The sequence below is a fragment of the Polyodon spathula genome, chromosome 12 (genome assembly GCF_017654505.1).
Source record: "Polyodon spathula isolate WHYD16114869_AA chromosome 12, ASM1765450v1, whole genome shotgun sequence".
Taxonomy (NCBI): domain Eukaryota; kingdom Metazoa; phylum Chordata; class Actinopteri; order Acipenseriformes; family Polyodontidae; genus Polyodon; species Polyodon spathula.
In genome coordinates, this window is record NC_054545.1 from 9,432,927 (window position 1) to 9,457,394 (window position 24,468).

The 24,468-nt window shown below is 35.2% G+C and overlaps 1 protein-coding gene across 2 annotated transcripts in view; it reads right to left on the reverse strand.

The window, feature by feature from the left end:
• Positions 1 to 24,468, reverse strand: part of LOC121324686 (neuronal PAS domain-containing protein 3-like) — a 231,108-nt gene that overhangs the window by 132,383 nt on the left and 74,257 nt on the right. The gene's annotated exons all lie outside the window — the stretch shown is intronic.

Genomic DNA, 24,468 nt, shown 5'->3' on the forward strand with positions numbered 1-24,468 from the left:
GTGTGGGTGTTACACTTTAATAATCAAAGCTATACTCATATTCTCATAATATAACAAGGCTGGCTTATATGAATACAAAATAACATTAAAAGATAAATGAAGTACGGTAGGTGTTCAATGAGGATGCTGAATAAACACCTTTCCAATCGTGTTGTAAAATATGCAAGCAGATTCTCAGAACAGTAGCAATATCAAATCTCACTGCTACTTGAAAGTCAATTTAACTTTCAGTTCTATAAATCTACATTATTGCTATTGTTAATTTATTTCTCATTTAATGGAAAATAGGCAACAGGGCCCCTGACTGTCATTTTAAATCTGCAATAATTTCTTGTGAAGCTTAGCGTCCTTATTCCCAAGTTCTGGATTAACAGAGCTAAATGGTAGCTCCGGCATCACTAAAGCTCAGGGGCAGGTACTGTTACACAAATTGCCAATTCAATTAACAGAGTGTAAATGTTCAACTGGCAGGCTAAGAGAAGGACAGACATTTTGGCAAGTGTCAGTCCTAATTTATCAAACTGTCAAGGCACCCCGCTGTCAGGTGCCAGCGGTTAATGTCTGCCTCTTAATGTTACTGCTGTAAAGTTGTAGAATCCATTCGCACTTGGCCCCACAGTGCACAATACTCAAAACTGATTTTCAAATCAAATGAAAAGCACAGGCAGTTACAAACATGTCTTAATGATGATGACGTACTTGAAGATAGAAACAGAGTCACTGCCGAGAGCTACCTGCGAAATGTAATCTGAATCTGAAACAAAAACATATTGTAAGTGTGAAAAAAATTGATAAGTTATAAAAAGTACCCAGCCTTTCAAAGTGGAGATATTAAAAACACAAACTAAGTTAGAAGAAACAATTGGGGCAACCTTAGCCAGCACCAAGCAAATAGGCACAACTGCAAAACCGATGGGGGCCAAGGTTGTCCCAATTGTTACTATTAACTTGGCTTGTGTTTTTCATGCAAGTTCGATCTGCTTTTATTGTGCCTGAAAAACATTGCCTGATTTACTTTTGCTGCGCCAGTGCCCTGAAAACACGAAAAAACTATCCTTTCTGTATAGTCTCTGGCAGTTACCGCTGATAACTACGGTTCCTCTCAATTAGCTGCCCCTTCTAAAGCTTTAACACAACTACATTTTGTAAATTAAAACTATATGCAGAGAAAATGGTTCATAGAGGACACACCACGAACATTCAAAGAGTACTGTAGGTATTTCAAGAAAGAGGACACCGAATAACCCACAAGCCCCCAAAGAGGTCAAGTCGGTTGTTTAAGGCTAACCTCATGAGTGAAATAACCACAGCAACGTGCATGGGGTATATCAGGGAATTACTTTTCTTAGATCATGCTCGGTGTCTGCTAAGCAAAATTCATGTTTGGAACAGTGTGATACCCCTGGTCATTCTACCACTGGATTTGAACAAATACAAGATAGATTCTAAAATGAGATCTGGCATAAAATAAATACACAAATAAATAAATAAATAATCACTCAGTACCACTGAATATGAAAAATGTATTTGATGTTAGATATCTCAACAATTGTTATATAAAGTCATGTATGCAGCTTTTCCTTCTTTGCTAGCTTGTTATTCATTTTGCAGTAGACTCTGGACCCCTGATGTCTGAAATGACCTATGAATCCCAACCACGCTATTATCAAAAGCAACAATAGAAACCAAACTTCAATATAGTAATTTTATGATTAGTGTCAAGAACATATGTAATATTGTATTGAGCACTACAGGGTCCAGTCACAAATAGTTTAGATTACTAAGTCGACTGTATTTCAAACAGTATGTACTTTATTTACCACTTTGAGCACATTAAGATACACTCTACTTTTTATTCCTAAGGAATACATTTTAAATGCCAATTGAAATTTACCAGTTTAAGAGTTATTGTAAAGACTTGTTTACAGTATAATTAAACTACATTTGAGATCTTCGTTATTTTCTACAAACATTTGTGGCAGCAGTTTTGGCATTTGTTCCTTGCAAGTTGTTCCATTTAGAGTTCATTTCCATCTGTCTCCTGTTAATGCCAGTGAAAACAGACATTAAACCACTAGTATCTAAAATGAAAACCAACCCATCTTAGTGGTTAGCAGAGGTGGCTGTGGATTTGGCTTGAGGTTAACAGACCCAAAGTTGGTCACAAGGGTCACAGTATGAATTACATAGTTTGAATGTTAGATAATGTAGATACAGCACAGTACTGTGCGTGCATAAATAAATTCACACAATACAGTATACATTTTTGTGTGGGTGTTGTATTGTACAGACTGACACGAAACAGTGTTGTTGCAAATTAACCAAGGAGTGTGTTTATTATTTGCTATGTACTCTAATATTTAAGTTGGCGTCTCTGTCGCACACACACCGTCGCTCAGTTATGGCATCACACATCCCAGCAACAGCAAGCACAACACAACACCAGGTAACATGTAACCCAGCAATCACAACAGCATTGATCGTATTGCAAACACAACAGTCATAACGGTATATACAATGTTAACTAACAGAACATAACAGTGGGGTTACATACTGACAAAACAGCCTTTTTTAACATAAAAGAACATCCATTTATTCGAGTTAACATGACATTGAAGGTCCAGAGATGGTACATCCAATGTGATGTGTGAGGTAACTCACTATAAAGGGTGAAATAGGCATTCACAGATTTTACAGCTTACTCTTTAAATTGTCTGCCATTCACATGCTGTAATGGTGGACATTACACCAGGGAAGGCACAGGGTAATGCAGATGTCCACTGTACTTTAAGATACAATATCTCCTTCACATATTACCAACTTTACTAAAGCTAGATTTGTGTTAGCTATTAACTGATACAGCATGTCATGTCTTTTCCAACTGTTTTACGTTTAAAAAAGAAAACCCGTTGTATTTCTATGGCAATGGATTGGTAGCCGAATAACATAAAAATGCAGGTTTCAAAACCCAATTCAGTCCAACATAATACACACAACCTTATTTTTTTAAATAAGGTATATACACCATGTTCCCAATTCTAACCATATAGTTCTTGTTGCTTTGAAATACCCTGATCTTGAAGAGGATTGATTGGATTCAGGTAAATCAATTTTTCTACTGGCAAAAGTCAGGCTTTTGGAATAAAGACAATTAGGGGTTGGAGGAGGGGGCCAAAATACATTGCATCAGCACAGTGTTGTACAGTACTCCAGCCTATATATTGGAAACAATATTATCTTCATAGACTTTGAGTAAAAGTTCAGCACATTCCATATGAAGGCTGAAGGAAAGCGCCTTAAAGAGAACAATAAGTGATCTACAGGAGAACATGGTAGTTCACAAAAAAATGACAGTACATTTCAAATTACAAATTATATTTTCCATATTTTTCTTATGATGTTTGCACTCATTCAGAGTTGTTCTTATTGAAATAATATTATATCGTCTAAGGCTGGCAATACAAAAATAAATCTGATCCACAATATCTACTTAATAGATGGAGCTGGCTCTTACTTCTATTGAAACAATGGTCTAGTCTGTGTTAAATATGTATATTAGATGGCTGGCAACTATAAATGAACAGCTTCCACATGCAGATCACAGCACTGTATCAGTAAGTAAAACCACTCAGAATAATTGCAAATCATAAAAAATAAAATACAGTACACAAATGTAGCTACTTAATTTTTTAAGAAAATAAAAAACACTCAATGAATTGTCTTGGGTAATTCATCCATTACTTAAATGGCTCAATTATTGATACTAAGATAACATTATCTCAAGTAAAATTTCCATCTAGCACCTTCACCAGTGTAATTTCTTAAAAGTCTTTAACTTAGAATTGTCTTGGAGTATTTATGATGGGCTGATATTAGCCAGGCATTGTGCTCTTAAAACTATTGTTATAAATCAAGATGTCAATTTTCTCTTGAAAGGAAATCCAGTGCCTAAAGAGTGTCAAAATAAAGCCTACAATGGAAATACTACGCTTACTCTGCTTGAAAACACAGTAAAGAATACTCGAGACCTGGTTGTTTTTTTTTCTTTTCAACTATATTATTTTGTAATCCAAATACCATATTTTAGCATGGCAAGCACATTTGTTTCTTGTTTGTATGAGGGATACACAACACTTAAGAGCACAGTTAGGATCACCAACAGGCAGTTCTCTTGTGCATATCAAATCACCCTGGCAGCAATGTTTAATTCAATTGATAGGTAGGCGTTAAAAAAAAAATAAAGAAATGTATAAGCATTTAGTTAGCGGAAGTATTGTGCAAGATGGAAATTACTGAACCAAAACTGACTTGCTGTATATTAAGCCTGTCATGTGGTTACACTGCAAAAAAAATGTTATGAACATCGGAATCAACAAAGCAATATGCATAAAGAAGGTTTGACAAAAACAATTTATATTAGACATATGAATGTGTGAGTAATACGACGTGATAGAAAATATCTATTTGTTATTTTTCTATTTTTGACAGGAAACTGATGGTATTGTTTTAAAATTTAAAGTAAAGTTGTTTTTTCTCAACTTCTTGAATCTCATTATAATGATGCGTCTGGTAGCAAAGCATCTACAGCATTATAACAGTTTTAACTGTTTATATGCAGACCATTTTTAAAGTGGCAAAGGAAAGTGACAACATAACAAATGGTAGCATGGAACTGGGTTTGAAGAGATGGAAAAATATATAATGTGAAAACCTGTATAACTGTATATGTTACGCAACCTGTAAAACCTTAATGTCCCAGTTGTACCAAATTCTGGTAATGATAGCTGGAATTGAGTCATCCCTGCATCCTGATCTGAATGGCTGTGCTCCCCTGCTTTTTACACAAAGGGAATTCTTCAAAGATTAAACACAAACTGTATGACAACTGAATGAATCTGATCTAGACTGTCAATGCTGCTAATTTAGTCCCTGCTGTCATTAAAAATGCATCTACCGAATGTACCAGTTACAGGTGAGCAGGGCTCCATTTTCCTATATAATCTTTTTATATTAAGTCATCATTCTGAATGACTAAAATGTCTTCAGTTACGTGATATTATATTATATCCCAGATCCTGAAATATTCAAAGCTTTGAACACTCTTTGTGTTAACTTTTTTACAATGCAAACATATTGTACTACTAATCAAATATCAAAACACAAAGCATAAAACCCAGTTAAGCAGCTTAGACATTGGCGTAAATATCCCTGGCACATACACATGTGCTTTTTCAAAGTAATAAGAAGCAAGCAAGTACTAGGATAGGAGACCGTGTCCTGGATTAGATCTGTTTTTCTTCAGATCCTAATGGAAAATCTAATTTGTAAAGCAGCATAAATGTACATGCATGAGTGAGCACATCCACATGGATACTAGGGTTATATAATACAGTATACCAATCTTATGCAGTTCTGAAACACACATTAAAGATGGAGAATCCAAGGACAAACACTCTAGAGGAATGTTAAATCTAACCAATACTACGGGTCAAGGGATATTCAGTATGATCAATGCAAGACTGAGCATTGCAAGTTTGGTAAATGAATTTCAATGTATTAATGAACAAATGTCACAAAACAACTACTATAATAAAATACACTACACAAAGCATAACTGAGGCAGAGTTATTGTTGCTGTTTGGCAGCCTCAGTATTAAATACAGTACATGAAAGAAACATTGCTTAGTGTATGATGGGAATGATATACACTGGTCTAATGATCAGTGATCATAACAGAAAATTTTCATAACATTAAACTGATACATTAAACTGAATGTGTGTCTGAGTATGTCATCAACGCTATAGTAAAAAATAATCAGTACAGTAACTGGACCTTAACCACTCGATACCTATAATGCATGCAGAGTATCAAACTGCCTATTTTGTAAACAGCAAGAGACAACTGTAAAGATGTGTACTACTGTCCTATCAACAGTAGAAAGATGAAACAGCTTGCTAAGATGGCCAAAATCAAACTGCACTCATAAAAAATGTATCCTTTCCAGGGTAATGTGATTTTTCTAAATATAAAACAGCCACGTGCGTTTCTGATTGTCATGATGATTAAAACAAAAACAATAGTGCCGAAACCATGCCATTTATAGTGTGGGGAAACCCTGATTGCTTATTAAAAATGAATGACCAGAGTCAGGGTCCTTACTGCTCAAATCAGTAAAGAGATCAACAGTAAATACAGAGATCAAAGCCGGAATCACTTGTGACCTGCCATAGCAAGCTATGTGGCACACCATCATTGAAGATGATAAGCATTATGCCTACTTGTAAACTTTCTTTTTACACAATTCTTGTAAAGGAGCAATTCTAAAATAATAAATAAAAACAACAAAAGTCTACTTAACATAAAAAAAAAATCTAGGCCATTTTGTTTTGGCAGTCTTCTCTTTTAACAGCTGACGTTCTTTTTTTTTTTTGCACAGAATAATCTTGCTGGAATTTCCATGTAGAGGGTTACTGATTTGGGTGTGATGGCCCCAGGTGAAAGGTCAGTGCAGTGTTGTACAGTAACACGACTCATTACCAGCATTACAGATACAGCAGCCCATGTAATGCTGCAATAAGCAGGAGCCCGACCTTCGAATGAAACTGTGTAAGCCTGGAGATGTGTTTCATGTTTCTGTGACTACGGGAATACCAGCTTATTCTACCTCACTTCTACTTAACTAAACAATTTGACAAATGAACACACATTTTATATATTTCTATATGAAAAGCAACTGAAGTGAAAAGTCATTAACTTTGGACAAGTAGCTGAAGAAACTAGACTGCAATTGAAGCCCAGTCTAATTACACTGCAACTGCAGATTATCATCAGGATATATCAATAGGACTAACAAACTCACAGTAAGCCCTCTACTAGTAAATGCTTTGAGGCTGGAAATCACATCCAAATGTCACTACAGAGTAACACCATCTGTTTATAAAAGAAAGACAGAGGTTGAGTTATGATCTGTAGTACTGTTTATCAGCCTGGAAAAGGCCATTTTTAATTTTTAATTTTTATTTGTTGGGATATTTAACGATAAGTGACACATTTTCCAGTTTTGACATTATACTGATCACTATGCTAAAATAACTCCAGAAAAAAGGCATCATTTAGAAACAGAAGATGACGAACAGCTAAAATAACAAATTTATAAATGTCTAACAACTAAATAGACCAATATACCTCCTAATAATAATACAGGAGGTATGGGTTATATTATTATTATTATTATTATTATTATAATTATTATTATTATTATTATTATTATTATTATTATTATTTAGCCCCAGATTATGATCATTTTACACAATTTATACTATCATGTATAACATACAGTAATAGCATGCATATTACATTGATAAAGCAGTCAGTCGACTGTATCCATTTGTTTTATTTTATTATTTCACTATATTTCACAATCCACAGTACAAACGAATTAAGCTTTTTTTTTTTTCAATTGCGTTAAGAACACACAGCAACATGGATTGAAACTGTCACAGCCACATTGAAAAGGATTTCCCTGACCTTTCCGGTGCACAACAAAACAAATAAACCCTATCTCTCAGCAGGAGTGAGGTGCTGCTCCATTAGATCATTAAGCATTTCTACCCCGACTATCACATTCTCCTGTCCTTGGCCCTGAAGAAAAAGAGCTGGCACTCGTCCAAATCAGTCAGAGAGAGTGAGAGAGAGAGAAAGCGAGAGCGAAGGCAAATGCTCTCAGAGTACAACCTGAAATGTCACAGCAGGGAGGATAGCCATGGAACAGACAGCAGTGAGGATGCAGTACTACATGAGGGGTAGTGTTCCGACACCGAAAGGCTGGTGTTTCAGTCTGCCAAACAACATAATGACTCATTCAGGCAGAAAAATATTACCACCAAGGGAATATTTGAAATGTCTCAGTCTGAGAGTAATTAGGGACTAACCTACACCGGCATGCTCCAGTGATGAAACGAGAAAATAAGAAATCTCTCTGTCAGGTTCTGATTGCCAAATGGTAAATGAAAACGACTGCTATCAACTCCGACCTGGAGCTCTTAGCACATGGCAGAGACAGCCTTGTCACAGAGTAGGAAATATATCTTGTGCGGACTATTTTCTTTCAAACTTGTTTAAAAAAAGATGACAAATGTGCAATTTAGAACCGTGGGGAATGTAGCTGACAAAGGCTTCCTGCTTCTAATAACTTTGCAAAAAGGTGTTTTGGGTTTTTTTTTTTTTTTTTTTTTTTAAGGAAGAACCTTGTAAAATGGGCAGTTTGTCTAATCCAAGCATCAAATCCTTGCATACTCTCTCTGTGAACATTAAAATGTAAATGATGTAAACATCAGGCTATACCACCTATTAGCTTGCAACCTAATGCTTTAAAAATGCTTACATGTTTTTGCTTAAAAAGGCAAACTAACTGGTTATAAATCACAACGAACAAACTGAATATGTTAGAGGCACATTACAGTAACATGTTTTAATATGCTTCCATTAAAACGGTCAGTCAAGGACACATTGCATCACGAGAATATCTTGCCGCCACTCTTGACATTAATTAATGTAAAACATATATACAAATGAAGCAGCTGAAGCATCTTGCGACGGCACTCCAGTACAGGTGGTTTTTCACATCATATTATAAGACAGATTTACATTTTCAAAAATGCCTATGGTTCAGCTACTGCATGTGGTAGAAGAGCAATCATGATCAGCTGAATTAATTTAATGGATTAGTAATTTTATATTACTTTTTTGAATATTTTATACTCCTGAAGGTGCGCGATAAGTAACCGAGCTGGGCAGGTAGTAAATGCATTACTCTTTAGGTTAGTTACAGAAAATCAGATACAGTGGAACCAATTTTATAACTGAACTCAAGACTCAAAGCCGTACCGTCCATTACAACGCTACATTTGATGACTGCTTTGTGAAGCCCTCGAAATGGTGGCTATATTGTCAAAAATGATGGGCTTCCCCCTGACAGTGTCAAACTTATGGGGAGTTTACAGTACCCTCAAAAGTATTGATAGTTAGAGTACACACAAAAAAGTTCAGCTCCATGCTTTGACTACATGGCAAGCATAAATATAAACAAACTATTTAAATCTGTGATAGCGAATCCAACACTTGTTTACAATATAGCCTACCCACAGTAATACAGTTTTTAGCTATAGTGACTTTACTGGTTCAGTATGTAATACCCATAATCTTTTTTTTTTTTTAATCAATATAGTATTATCATTTATTATGCCCTACAGTAATATTGCTATTAATGGCCTGGTATTTATCCTTTTTCTCACAACAAAATGAAGATTAAACTAAACTGCATTCTTATGGTACAGGTATAGTACACACACACACACACACACACACACACACACACACACACACACACACACAGTACTGCTGCATTTTATGTTGTTTATCTAACTGAATTTAACAACAAATTGTGATTTTGTTGTAAATGTACAGATGTGCCAGTGATCAAGATGCAGTGGGTTCTTCTGTGTTACTGTCTGTGGACTACCGTTTTCCGCAGCTTTCTGGTAACTAACGACTGTCTATAAGGAATCATGCAGTTGTCCATTAACACAAATCACTTTGTGAAACACAATTTGGACAACTTTCGGTAGTTTAAACATAATAGCATTTTTTACAACAATTGGGGTTATAAAACGAAACCCTTAGATCTTCTAAGACATTACAGCCCACTCTTTAATTAGGATTTATGATGATTTAACAGGAAATATAGTAAAATCTCAGTAAGGCCATCTGATTAAACTCAGCCAATCACACTAAAAAAACAAAATACAAAAAGTAAATGTAATATTAGAATTCACATAAACATCCAGATATAGTTCAATGAAAATCATCTACTTCACTAAAACTACCTGTGCAATAAGAATTAACGAACTCCAAATGATTATGCACATCTCTACCAAATTGCATTTCAGGCTTACATCTTCAGGACATGCTGGGTGGTTTTATGCATTCCCACAATTCATCTTGCTGCTAAGCCAATTTTAATTTAAATGCAATTAAGGTCTTGAAACGAACATTATGTATTAGATAAAGGCCTGAATCTGCAGACTATCATAAATACGATTTTCAGAAAAATTAATTACAAGCCATTAGGGTACAAGTCATCTTACTGCAAATGTTGAGTTAAACTGAAGAATTAGTTCATTCATTAAATGCTCAACACAGATTTACAGCAGCCCTTCAATTTATTACCAAGAGGTCAATTTGAAGAAAAAGATACAATTTGTACATTAACTAGCGTTGAATAACTAACTATACATTGTATCACCATGATCTATAGAGGTGCACACTGCCAAAAAAATTACTGTACTGAAGGCTGATGTTATTTCAGCCTAAATCACCAACATCTCTGTAATTCCATTTAATAACAATGCAGAGTTTGTTTTTAATAACAATATCCTCTTAAACTTATTCTCTCTGTTAAGTGCCCTTAGTAAAGAGTGTGTAACCCCAATGAAATTATCATATACTGGAATGCTGTAATGCCCTTCTCTTGTGTTGTTGCTTATATAAAAGAAACAGAACAATTTTAGTGATGAGGAAATGTTATGTAAAGCATTTCAAAAAGTATGCTTCAGCAGTTGACACTGAAGGCCAATGTTGACCCAAGAGCTTGGTAAATAACAATGACTCCATTCTTGTTTACCAAGAGGAATCTAATTCAATAGTATCTGGAATATTGAATATTGCCCTTTTAGAACGCATGCATTCGCAGGATGGTATTAATAACTTTTACACCAGTGATTTAAAATATCTATCTATCTATCTATCTATCTATCTATCTATCTATCTATCTATCTATCTATCTATCTATATATATATATATACACACACACACACACACACACACACACACACACACACACAAGAGTTATAATTAAAAAAAAACTCCTGAAGTGTATGCAGCTAACAGATGAAGAAATATGTCAGAGAAAGTCTTTAAAGCCTTTTAATAAATAAATACAAAATAGCCACTTCAATTGGCTTAATATCTAATTATTTTGCTAATTAATTTTACAAATTCTTTATTACAAATCAATGTGCAATAGAAAAAGAAAAATCTAACTTTCTTTAAAATAGGTTATGTTCTTTAACTGAGATTACAAAATACAGTTTTGCTGCCTAAAATGCATAACTAAACTGTTTCAGATGATAAGCATGTGCTTTAGTTTTGTGTAACTAAGTTGGAACTGTATCTATGGAAATGGTGAACTGCTCTTAGATTAGTTCTCAAAGCCTAGATGTGTGTCTTTCTATTAGATGTTTTCAATGGGTTGCAGTATACTGTTGCAACTTCTGTTCCCTTTTCAACAAGAGCTATGAGATCACTCTGCTAACTTAGGTACACAAAGACCTTTTTTCTCTATAAGCCATCCCCCAACCTATCTCCACAATTCAGAGACAGCATCAAATGGAAATAGAACCATTGGCATTCCAAATTTCCCAATACAGAAGTGTATGCTTGTCTATCACATACTGGTTTCTAATGTTCATACCATAACTATAATGTGCCAGAGGAGAATGCTTTGTCCCTAAATACTTTACATTTGATTGGCAGTGTGGTTTCCTCTTAAAAATTGCATACCGGAGTGTCCAAATAACATCCCAAGAAGAAGCGATCACAAGATATGCTGTGAAGTTTGGGCCCCCTGAGATTAACTGGACCATAATGCACAGGGGTCAGCTTTGAGCACACAGCCCAGCTGGAGTTCTTTCAAGCACAAAATAGCTTATTGTAAAATGCCACTGGATCCTTGAAATGGACAGAACTGTTGGGAATGAGCGGGAAAATGAATGTCAGCAAACATATTTATAGTCTGTGCCTAAGCCCAGAGGAAGCTGCATTTCTCAGTTCACGTTGCCAAGTAATGAACCACATAAATATAACACAGGGTTCAACTTTATAACATGGTATTTTCCTATTTGCATCAGACTTATGATGAGCAAATCCAATCCCAAAGCTAACAACCACTTTTTAAACCCCCCAGAGATTCAAATGTACTGCTTTGAAGATGCCAGTGCTCACTGCTGATTCCTTTGCAATCTTTGACAGGCAATGGCTGTGGGGTAACTAACACGTTTTTCAGTCCCATATCTAGAGCCTGTCTGGCACAGTATCTTATTCTTGTCAAGATAAGACTTTATGGCCCATTAGCTAAACAGACAAGTGCTATGTTTTGCTAAGACATCAGATTTGAAGCTAAAATTAGTGACCATGTGATGAATGTACTCTGTGTACTGTATAGATCCATATAGTGCATCACCACATTCTCATACTAATAACACGCTAAAGAATGTCCTAACCCCATCGCTGGGTGGGGGATAATTATACTGGGCAAATCAAAACCCTGCAGACCATACCTTAAATATTCTCTGACTATGGAAACCAGAGACATTGTGTTTATTCATATGAATGGAAGTGGGTCCAAAATAGTTAAATCACAACACAAATATTGATTTAAAGAGGAGAACAGTGTGTTGTTTTCCCATCACAGATGTAGTCAAACTTCAAAATAACCTTTTATCATTTCTAACATTCAGATCCTCACATTCAGTGACGTTAAGCTACTTGGTTATTTAACAGTTGCTTGATTGGTAACCCTTTAAGACAGAACCGAGGTCTATGAAACATTTGGCAGTTGTAATAATTTTGATGTTTGGAACCTGAATGAGAAAAAAAAAAAAAAAAAAAAAACCTTGGCCCAAGTCCTGCTGAAATCGTTTTTTCAAGTAGATGAAAACACTGCAGTTACACAAATAGCCAAAAAAAGTGTTGGAAAAAGTGTTGCATAGCATAAGGAAAGACATTCAGATTAGTACACAACATAAATATGTATTGTATGCTTTCACATTAAAGGCAGATTTATGTTTTTGTTCTTCAGCTTTTGATAGGATTCTGCATTTCTTGTTTATGGGGAGAGAGCAGAGGGGTGGTGGCACTGTCAGATCTAGCACCACATTTAATGCTCACCAACTTAAAGTTACATTAACAACGAACAGTATTTTTGAGGAATTTGTTTCTCAGTATCAAAATTTGATTTAGATTTGGTTTTTATTTGCATGTTTTTCACAGCATTCTGTTCCTAGTGTACAATACAGGGATTTGCATCCTTAATCATGCTACGTTTGATATTGACGTGTGTGAATTGTACTGTAACAAAAAAGTAGCCCCCGAAAGGAATTTCTGGTATTCTTTTTTTTTCTTTAGCTTCACACAAAGATCTTAAAATTCTGCATGTACCTGTTCCTGCCTGGAAAGCATCACACTGACAATGCAGTCTTCTGAAGTAAACCATGTCAGCTGTGTCAACTAATTCTGCATTTGCCTTTTTTTCCCCTTTCCCTCTTTTTCTATAAGATCAACAAGTTTACAGATTAGAGCAAATTTACATAGATAACGGCATGAGTGTAGCGAAAAATAAGTGTCACATTTTTTAAATAAATATTAGCTGTGAAATCGATTCCACTCTCTAGCTCTTGCAGGCAGGCTGTACCCACTATTCCAGGCTCCTGCCACAGCTCAGGCTAGTTCAAAAGGCAATTAGTTTGATTTCACATTTCCAAGCAGCCGAATAATTTCATGTAATTTCAGCCACACTGGATAGAGGCCAAGTTTGCTAGAAACAGCCTTGCTGATTTATCCCGTCCCTGGTCTCTCTCTCTCTCTCTCTCTCTCTCTCTCTCTCTCTCTCTCTCTCTCTCTCTCTCTCTCTCTCTCTCTCTCTCTCTCTCAATAATTTGGAAATCCTTTTAAAACATGGCCGTCCTAATTACACAGGGATCAGCACACGTTGTCCCCTTTACCCAGGGTGCTCCCATTAGGGCTGAAATCACCTGCAGCCCCCCTCAGATCCCCTGCGCCACTCTGACTAATTTCATCTTAGTACAGTGCTGTCAGACAACTCCCCTGTCGCTGCGGTTTTAATCGATTAGCTCAATGTCTCTATAATGCATCACCAGCTGCCAGGCAAAGGATTTCAGCTAACAGGCAGTTTAATTACTGTACCTGCATCTCTAAGACCTGTGCATAACAACAAGGTATTAAAATGATATACACTGTCCAAACAGTTTCCAATAATAAGCAAGATTCACAGCAACTGGGTTGTTCTACATATTCAGATACTTCCCAGAGCACCAAAGACTGGCACCTTATAGATATCTGCAAGTCAAATATGCATAACTGCTCACCATAAGTGGGCTTTAGTCTTGACTTGGGGAAAAAACATAATTACATTTGTAATGCTTTACCTTTCTCTGGCACAGTATTTCACATGTAGAATACATGTATTCAGGAATGGCAAAAAGACTGAACGTGTTAAATCCAGGGCATTATTTCAGCAGGCTGATAGTTTAGTACACCGTTCTATTACAGTGGATCTAGGATTTAACTCCTTCTGCTACAAGATTTTTGTCTCAGATGAGTATCTGTAGTTATACATTTGTGAGTGGGTTTTTTAAACTTAATTATAGGGTACGCATTACATGGTATATATATATATATATATATATATATATATATATATATATAGATATATATATATATATATAATATATATATCTATCTATCTATGATAGACAGATAAAATACGTTCATTTTGATTGAGTGCAAAATTAAAATATTCTGCAGCAATAAACTAAGCTGTGATGTTTCTTGTTTGAGAGAATAAAACATCTGATTGGCAAAAAAATGCATTACATCTAAGAGCAACACAGTGGGAAAACAAAAGTTATTGAATTGGGGTTAGTATGGCTAGGGATAAAACAATAAATAAATAAATTGACACTGGTAATTATGGCGTAACAATAGGGACAGGCAAGTCATGCAATACATGCCAGAAAGCTATATGGAAGCAGCTAGTAACAAAATTCAATTCCATTCTAAGGCATATTTCCCTGGACAGAGAGTAAATCACCAATTACAGTACTGTATCATAAAAACTAATGTCACAAGCAACTTCAAATCCATTGCAAGTAATTCATTAAACAACTACGATTAAAGAAAAACATTATCGAAATCAAGAAATAATGCTGGGTTGAATTTGAGCTCAGGGGGTGATTCAAGCAAGGCACGGAAAGGCTATTTTTCCTGTACTGATAATACCATACAGCACAGCAAGACTTTTGTAAACATGATTATTTTCAAGTGTAACATCCAGGCTACAATAAGATACCCCATCAAGATCTTTTTTTTTCAGTGAAATACCTGCAGAATATAAATAATTACAATTTAAAAGCCCAGAGTCACTAGAAGGGAATGAAAGTGATTGATAAGCTTAAAATGGTTTGAGTAGGCTTGTGAAGAAAGTGAACAGACAGTCCACTTTAGAGAGTGTCTGCTGAATTGATTTAACAAGTTTAATGCGTGCATCAATGTGGGGCTATTACTGGTCGTAAGCTTCACTGATGTTATTTGTTCGACTGGCAAAATACTGCTCTTAAGAATGAGCATATTAAGGCTACAATTGCAGAGAAAACCCTATTACAACTTTACTGCTGGTAAATTGGAAGCAAACCTTGTCTGTATTTCAATTACTCTGAGTTACCATGTAAATAAATCGTTTTTGTATAGGCTCAATCACAGAGACTGATGAGAAACTGCTTATTACACCCACACCACCAATGCCTGACACTTTTTTTTTCTCAGCAATTTAAAGAAATTGTCAATTAAAGTTTTTTGTATTATCACTGTTGGTTTCCAAGTTATGATGTCCAAGAAAAAAAAAAATGTTATTCTTCATGCATCATCACCATATCATTCAGGCATGTCACTAGCCCCGCCCCCAACTTAAAAGGGTCCAATATTTCCGTATTTTTTATCTGACTGACAGAAAAATCCTATTGCACTGCAAATGATTATCAATCACAATAAAAACATAACCTTTTTTTTTCTTTTTGAGTTACAAACTGGTTTCCAGTTACTGTTCTCAAACACTTACACACAGTATATAAACACACACATACACAGCACAATGACATATATTTCCCATCAACTAGGGATTGGTTAATTCATTTATGACACACTGTAGCAAATAGCATCAAGGAGACAGGAGAACCTTGTGTAGCAGTTTTAATTCACTAACTGCTTCATGCAGATATGTTCTGTTTTGGATTAAACTTATTATGTCGTAATATGGAATAAAGCCTAAATTAAAACTATAAAACCACAGTCTGCTGCTCATACTGTATTTAAGAAATCATAAAATGTTAATTGGTCTCATTTTAAATGTTAGGGACAGCTCTGAGAATGGAATGTGGAAACAGAATGCCAATGAAAGAGAATGGCTTGATTTATCGTCTATTACACTGGCCCCTTGGCAACTCGAGTTTTTTTTTTTTTTTCAATGAAAACTGTACTGAAGTTGTATCAGTCTTAAACATAAACATCCTTAATGTTGTAAACAGTGCTGTCAAAGAAAAGTAACGAGTGAAATTAAATCAAATAACAACATCCACATGTTAACATGAGCCCTGCACATAATCATCTCCTGATTTCAAAGTCCATTCTATTCCTGGCTTACATCATCTGAAATGCTAGTTCAGCATCATCATCCCAAATGGTAACACTATAAACCAATCATAAATGTGCTGATTGATTTACTAGAAGATGTTTTTTTGCTTGCTTCTTGGGCATGTATCCAGCGAAGCATCAAGCTCACGTATCTTTTATATGTGTACCAATGGGATCCATAATGCTCATAATGCAACATAAGCTTTGGGCCACATTTGAAGGACATCTCTTTCCAAAACATAACAGCGGTAGAAAGTATCTATCTGCTTTCCAAAATACTGTTTACATATTTAATGTAAAAAAAAAAAAAAAACCTTTCAAAATCCTAATTGAATAACAGTTACCTGTACGCCTATATCAAGTTCAGTGTCTCTCCAGCACTTAATATAATTTCCGGGCTCACTGCTCTATGGCTAATATTAACCTGATCATAGTAATTTTTCCTTTTCAATTAGTATCTTCATTAGTTTTATGATCCCTGCAGTGCTATTTGCATCCTTTCTTCTAATCATTTCAAGCACACATACAGCAACTAAATGATTTTACAAAGGCTGCATTATTAAAACAACAATACAGGATTCTTATTGTAATACTAATGATTCACTTATGTATTAAAGAACTAGAAATATCATGCAATACAATTGTAGAAGTTGTGCCATTTTTGCCAATCCCCTTTTATGCTGAAAGCCATTTTTCTCGCTTCAATTCAACAATAAAAAATGTGCATATTTCATAAAACGATTGACTCCAACTAGCAAACTGATCTAGATCCTTGGAGATCTGTAACCTAAATTAAGTCATTTTTGCTACAACACTGCTTACCCTGAGGTTTGCACATAACTGAATGACACTCGGAGGCCAATGTTATTTCTAATTGCTAAAAATTCCAACAAATTCACACATCAGCTATAATATGGCAGGGGATTTTTAACCAACATCAATATGCTACATATGAAGTGCTCTATCTGTAATGAATGCATGCATTATTCAAATCGTTTAACTTTTTTAAAATATTCTGTTCATACCAGTGAAATTGGCATTTCTGGAAACCACATGCTAATTGTAAATTGTTTATATTGACTTGCTTTTCTTTTTACAGTATACAGTATGTTAGTTAACGATTAAACTTTTAGCTTACAACAGTTGTTTGTGAGTGTACATGAAAGTAATATATAAATTGAGTAATTGTATGTACTGTACAGTATGTGTGCGTATCAGTCTGTCAATGTATGACTGTATTATTACTATTTTTTATAAGCGTGTTCCAGCTGATCTTAGTATTATACTCCGTTTTACATTTGTCTCATAACAAGATGCCTGCATTTCAAAGGGATCCTCACCTCCGCAGCCAAATCTGCAAAGGAAAAAAGACTTGGACAGCTGTACTAATGCTGTATTTGAGGATATACCTCCCCCTGACCAGTGCCAGCTTGATCCTGGCTTGCAGCAAGCAGTGCAGTTGGCAGTAAACCTAATTAAATCCTGCCTGTACCATTCCTTTACTTACTGTCATCACGAAAAAGATCTAAGAACTGGCCACATCACTTATCTGGATCCTGGCCTAGACAGTAGAGTTGACATTCTATATTCTCACAATGACCTTTTTGAGGAGGAAGGTCAAACCTCTAACACATCAGCATCGTAAACCATCATACTGGCTATCTAACAAATCAGAAAAAATGAGAACAGTAACAGCGACAAACAAGAGTTGGTGTGTTTTTTTTTTTGGTTTGTTTGTTTTTTCTAGTCTGCAAAACAGTTTTATATAGTGGAATTGTGAGATCTTTTACAAAGAAAAAAAAATCTAAGCAAAACAAGTCCTTAGATGTTTACTAGAAGGGGAAGCAGCGAGAGAATAAACTAGATGGGTGAACAAAAATGGTTAGTCATGCGTTTGGATAGCAGTGCTCAATACTTCACGCATGGGTTATCGAGTTTCCAAGTTCTCGCTAGGATATCCACCAATCCCACCTAATGGTGCAAATCCATTGGTTTCAATATGAATGCCTCAGAAACAGTAAAGAACTGTGTGATTAAACTAGCCCCAGCGCTTCACAGGCAGAAAATGGTCTGATTAAATCTGCTTATTAGGGTAAATGCAGTCATTCGTGTTTGATAGTGGGAAGCACAGTGAACAGTGCACAACTAGCAAACCAAAAACACTAAACACTCAAAAAGGCTCAATGACCTTCCTTCATAGTTTCAAATATTTTTTCCTCATCTAACTGAATATGCCCACTTCAGTAATAAGAGTATGTTCTAGACTCTGGTTTGTATTCAATAAGCTATCTTAAAACAGAGTCCAGTAAGTATAAGCTAATGACCTGGGTGTTTATCCGCACACTGGCAGTTAGTGCAGAAGTATTTTAAAAATGCTACCTAGTGAAAAAATAAACCACACATTTCAAAAACAGGCAAGATTTAGTAGATATCAATTAAACACAGAGTGACTGGATTCATGTTTCTTGTTGCATTGGCTTTTAAGTACTGCAGGAAATGTATTTCATGAAAGGATATTGGCACTGCAGTGTTTTAAAAGCACAATATCAAGGAATTATTTTTGACATTTTGATTCATGCACGGTTATAAAGCTCCAAGACAACATGGTTTAATTATAAAACATATTACTGCTGCCTTAGTCATGCCAATTAAATTTGATTGGATACTTTCTTTATTCAACAAGCCCTTTTCATGTCATTTTAATTTACTGTCAAAGCAGTCTGAATATTGGAAACTAAATTATTTACTACTGCCCATAAGCCAATAATGTTCCATTTGTCTCGTACTGAGAGAGTACTAGACTAACAAGATTATTAAGGACATTACTTGTAACAGTGAATGTCCTTCACTTTATTTGAGCTTCATGCTGTGCTTTCAGACATAATACTTCAAAAGAGCAGCACTTCATTCAGCGACTGTGTCTGTGATCTGGTGAATACTCTTCTAGCATTATAGTACAGGTAATAGTGGACAGTCAAATTATGCAGGATTATGGCAAGGTCCATCTGTCAGGCACAGCCGTATCTTGTTACATTCGGTACACATTTGCGAAAGGTAAATGCTCGTTTTATGAAGAAAATGTATGGGCTATATTGCTGCAGCTCCATATGCGCTGATTTTTATTTATATTTTTAAAGGCAGGGGGCTCATCAAAACCTATTGATTGCATAATGTTTCTGAGATACTCTATACAATCACATCTGGGAGCCCACATGCGTGCACTGTAAACAGGCTGCATTCCTTGTCACATTCATTTGTTACCAAAATGGCATCCCTAGTCAAATACCCCTCCATGAATACCTTACAGACTACCTCAGATCAGTGCTGTCCCAGCTGACACCCAGGGTTATGAAAGGTGTTTCTAATTTCTAGTTCAAATTCTACGGTACATACTAGTCACAAATAAGATCACACTACTTAATGGATGACATTTAAGAACTATAGTATTTTTTTGGAAAAACCGTTGCCATAATCTTAGTTTGTGTTTCTTCAGTGGTCTACTTAAGGTTAAGGACAATTACTGAGAACAGCACAATTGCTATTTCTTCCTCTTATAGGTAAGGACCTGTGATTTGTACCAATTTGTGTAGATATCAGTTACAGCTGACTAAATGGCCAGTCACAAAGTGAGAAACAAACCTTTCCATATTCATTCTATGTGTCAGTCTGATTTATTTCTCCATTATTAGACCATTTGCATTTGTAAAAGGACTAATTACCAAAACCACCAACGCAAAGGTACAGTGTACAAAGTTAAGTGTACGAAGCAAACCACTGGGGAAAATTCCAGCAGTTAGCCCATATTTATATTTGTACTTTAATACGTCATTTGCAGGTTGTCTGCACTTGAAACACAAAATTAATGAAAGAGGGTGGACCAGTTTTGCCTTAGTTCATGTCTAGTGCTTCATTTTTTAATTAAGCGGTTAGTGACAACATCATACAATTGAACACTTTAAAATCAAACAGAATGTACAAGTATACAAATTAACACTGCATATAATGTATATCATGCTTTTAAATTATTTTACAGTTAGTATACAATTTCACATGCTGACATACAGCTATACATATATTAGTATCATAATCGTTGTACTAATCTGAAACGTTATATTCTGGAAAAATATGTGGCTGAACAAAACACATAACTGAATGTTGGACTAACACCCATCCTTTTGTCATTACTAAATAAATAGGCTGATTTAAACATCTGTTTTCAGTTTTAACTGCTACTCTATTATTTAACTTATACAAATACTCTTTATTTATTGTTAAACAAAAATGCATCCCAGAAGTGTTTGGTTGCAATAAAAAAAGTGTCTCCACCACAATTTATTTTTTATATTCTATAATAATAATAATAATAATAACAATAATAAAATCAGCAAACAAGAAAGCCTGTAGAACCTATGAAGCCAAAAGCAATTTCCTTTTCTAATTTTAGTTATGCAAAGCCTATGGGCATCATCAGCATTTAGTAATTAGTTTTATAATTACTGCTGTTTTGCTCACTGTCATTCAATTTTTCTTACAACATCGCTTGGGAATGAAACATCCCACATTCACAGCTGGGTAAATTACTATCCATTTATAGAGCACAAAATATATAAAGTGTATCTATGTTGAGAACACAGTGATGCTGCCATTCTGATGACTCCCTAGGCAACTAAATCGGTTTCTCTAACCAACTGTCAGGCAGGTCCGTTATGATACAAACAATATTAATACTCTCATCAACAATAATACATTCTAACAATGGCTGTGGCACAGTGAGTACACACATAAAGCATTCTACAATCAGCCTCCTAAAATCATGCAAACCTGATCTCAGTACAGTGAGTTTTCACATGCTGAATGGGTTGGCCAATAGAATGCTCTATAGGGCAGCTGGGATTAGACCTAGATTTAAGAGGATTACAGGGGATTTACTTTTGGAAAAGAAAACTTGTGAAAAAATAAAAAATCTGAAAGATTGTTTTTAGAAACACGTCAACAAATATCGATTTTAAGTTGTTAACGGTAAAAAATTCCCATCAAGCAGTGTTTAGTGTGAAAAAATATACGCGTTATTGATTCTTTATAAAACAAACAAATTCAGCATGCATACTTTAACACCTTTAGAATTATTAAGGGCTATTCACAAAGCGTTAACTCTGGAGATATCTGTGTTGTCTGTTTAATGAATACAACAGTTTGGTAGTCTACAGTGCTTTCATGAATTTTATTTAATTAAGGAAAACAGACTTTGAAAAATATCGTTCTTAGCGTTTGTCTCTTATATACTTTGCTGCATCCTACCTTGCAGTCTGTCTGATCTTTCCTTAAATCAGCAAGGCAAGTCTTCATTTTCTCCCTGTTCTAAATCCATTCTCTTCCCATCTAATTCCACTGGCCTCTTCCCTTACTTTTGCTCACACTGTAAAGGTTTACTGGCCAAAAGACTGCAGTAGTGTATATTCTCTCTGTGTGCACATTTTACCTGTGCCGCTGTAATACTGACGCATTATACTGTTACTGTGGTTTTTTTTGATAAAGCTCATAGAAGACATCTACTGTATTATAACTCATCACTAAAACAAATGCTTTGACAAAAAATGTCTTTTTAAAGATCTTTGTTTCTTTCAATCCAGAAGCTTCATGTTATCTGGACAATCTTACTTTTTCTAAACCAGCCAATTGTCAGGTCATTCTTTGATTTTTTTCAAGCGGTTTGTCAGATAATAATTTGTTTTTTATCTCCATGTTTGATAGGAACTTGGCTTGGAATTACCATCATGTCACAGCAGGAGGCTTGACAAAGTGGTGATATAAGACCTGTATAAACCTTACACCTGGGGAGTTGTCAAAACGTCCATTTTACAGAATGTACTATACTGTATTTGCAAGATTTTAAAATTAAACCAATCAGAGTCCAATACGTTACATCTTTTAAAGCCGACTGTATCAGACAGTCGTAGTTACATTACATTGCATCTCCAATGTCTTCCTTCTATACAAAATTGCTGATTTGATAAGACCAGTTAGGGAAAAGGCAATCTGCTTCATTGTGTTAAAAAAAGTCTACCTGTTATTGTATATACCTGGAAAATTGTGATTTGCCATCTCTAGATAGCAAATTAACACACAAACATTTTGGTAGCTTGGGAATACCCTAAAATAAATCTATCCAGAAAGACAGATGTTGACAACAGACCAAAGGCCTTGTTTTTAAAGTGTTAGTAATCTGTGGCATTTAAAAAAAAAACAGCAGTCTGCATATTATATCTGACACACTGACTGTATGAATAATAAATATGCAGGTTGTACAGTGGGTCAGCATCTATGTACTGACGGAAAACAAGTGAAAGGTCATGCTTGTTTGTGCAGTGTCCCTCAACAGATGTGAAATGGCTGAGACAGAGATGAGCACATTTTGCTAAAAGGGACCAACCGTTTGATGGGTCAATTATGTTAAAGGTCAGTGGTTATATAAAGGACATCCTAGGTCAAAGATATTTTTGTTTTCTGTAATAACGTAATATGTTGGTGTTGGTGTAATTTGTTTTAAAAAGGTAGCACAACATGTTCACGTCCCAGTCATAAATCTGTTAATTTGAAAGACATTATTATACACCCTGACTAGTCAGACTATTGAAGCATTACCTTAATAGCTCAAAATGTGTAGCCCCTGAATATTGCTTGATTGGAAATGTTCTGTTTTCCATAATTGTTGCTGAATAGTCGCACAATTTAAAAAGGTTTGGTGTATTACGACATATCACGTGACCACATAGCTTTGCATACACTGCACAAAGGGGATAGTCTAACTGAATTGATATTCTCCAAAATGTTGGTCAGTCAGTGTACGTTAAGATATTAACGTTCAGTACAAAATAAAAGAGTCAGGGTATTAATATCATGACATGCCACATTTTAGAAATGTTTTTGTTTTGTATCCTCACGCCTTATGCAACTCTTTGTTTTAAGGCTATGTATTCCTCTATATAGTAGATTTGTTGTGTAGCCATGATTTCAGCACAAATACCAACTCCAACTTCTGTTTTCTAAAATGATAAGGGAAAGCAAATTTGTACTGGATTTTCAAATAAAGATCTTTCTTAAAGCAGAGTGGATTTACCAACCATCAGCGCACTGAGATTTCCCTAAAGGTTACAATCATCACTTATTAAGTAGAAATGCTGCGCCAGAAGTCAGCATAGTCATTTCTTCAGCAAATCTCATATAATAACATATTCATAGCAGTGCTGACATAGGTGCTCACATAAAGGCATAAGTAAATTGATTGCAAGACAGGATTGCTGAATGAGCTGTGCTCAAGAGTTTCAGAAACAATATTACAAATGCATTTCTATAATATCCTCTCAGATCACGCTAATAATAAATTGCTTTTTCTGAAGCCTTACCTCATCACATAAATTAATACAGTATCTGTTATTATCATTTATTTACAATGTAATCCTCAGAGAATCAGGCTCTCTTAAAATATTACATCTAGTGCAAATGTATTTGTTTCTCCTCTTCAAAAGAACAATAAAGGGTACCATAGTCAAGTGGATGGAGCTTGGTTTGAGCACCTGGGTTCAGCAGACCATTACAATTGGTTTGGCTGATTTATTTAAAGCAACACTGTAAATCAGATGTCAGGTCATGGTGCTCCCACGTTTTTTCTTGTATTGTAGAATCTGCTTGATCAATTAATTTTAATAGACCATGGATTTTCTGCACTGTTCACTTTTACTAGTGCCATGGCATTTTTTATTTAAAAAAAAACACTAATAAAATCTACCATGACTACTATAATGTTGTTGTTGTAGTTTACTGTTAGACAACATATTTAATAAATAAGACAACAATCTCATCTTGCTACTTCCTGCCCATGAAATGATGTTTTTACAGTACATTATTAGTCTGAGGTTAGCTCGTA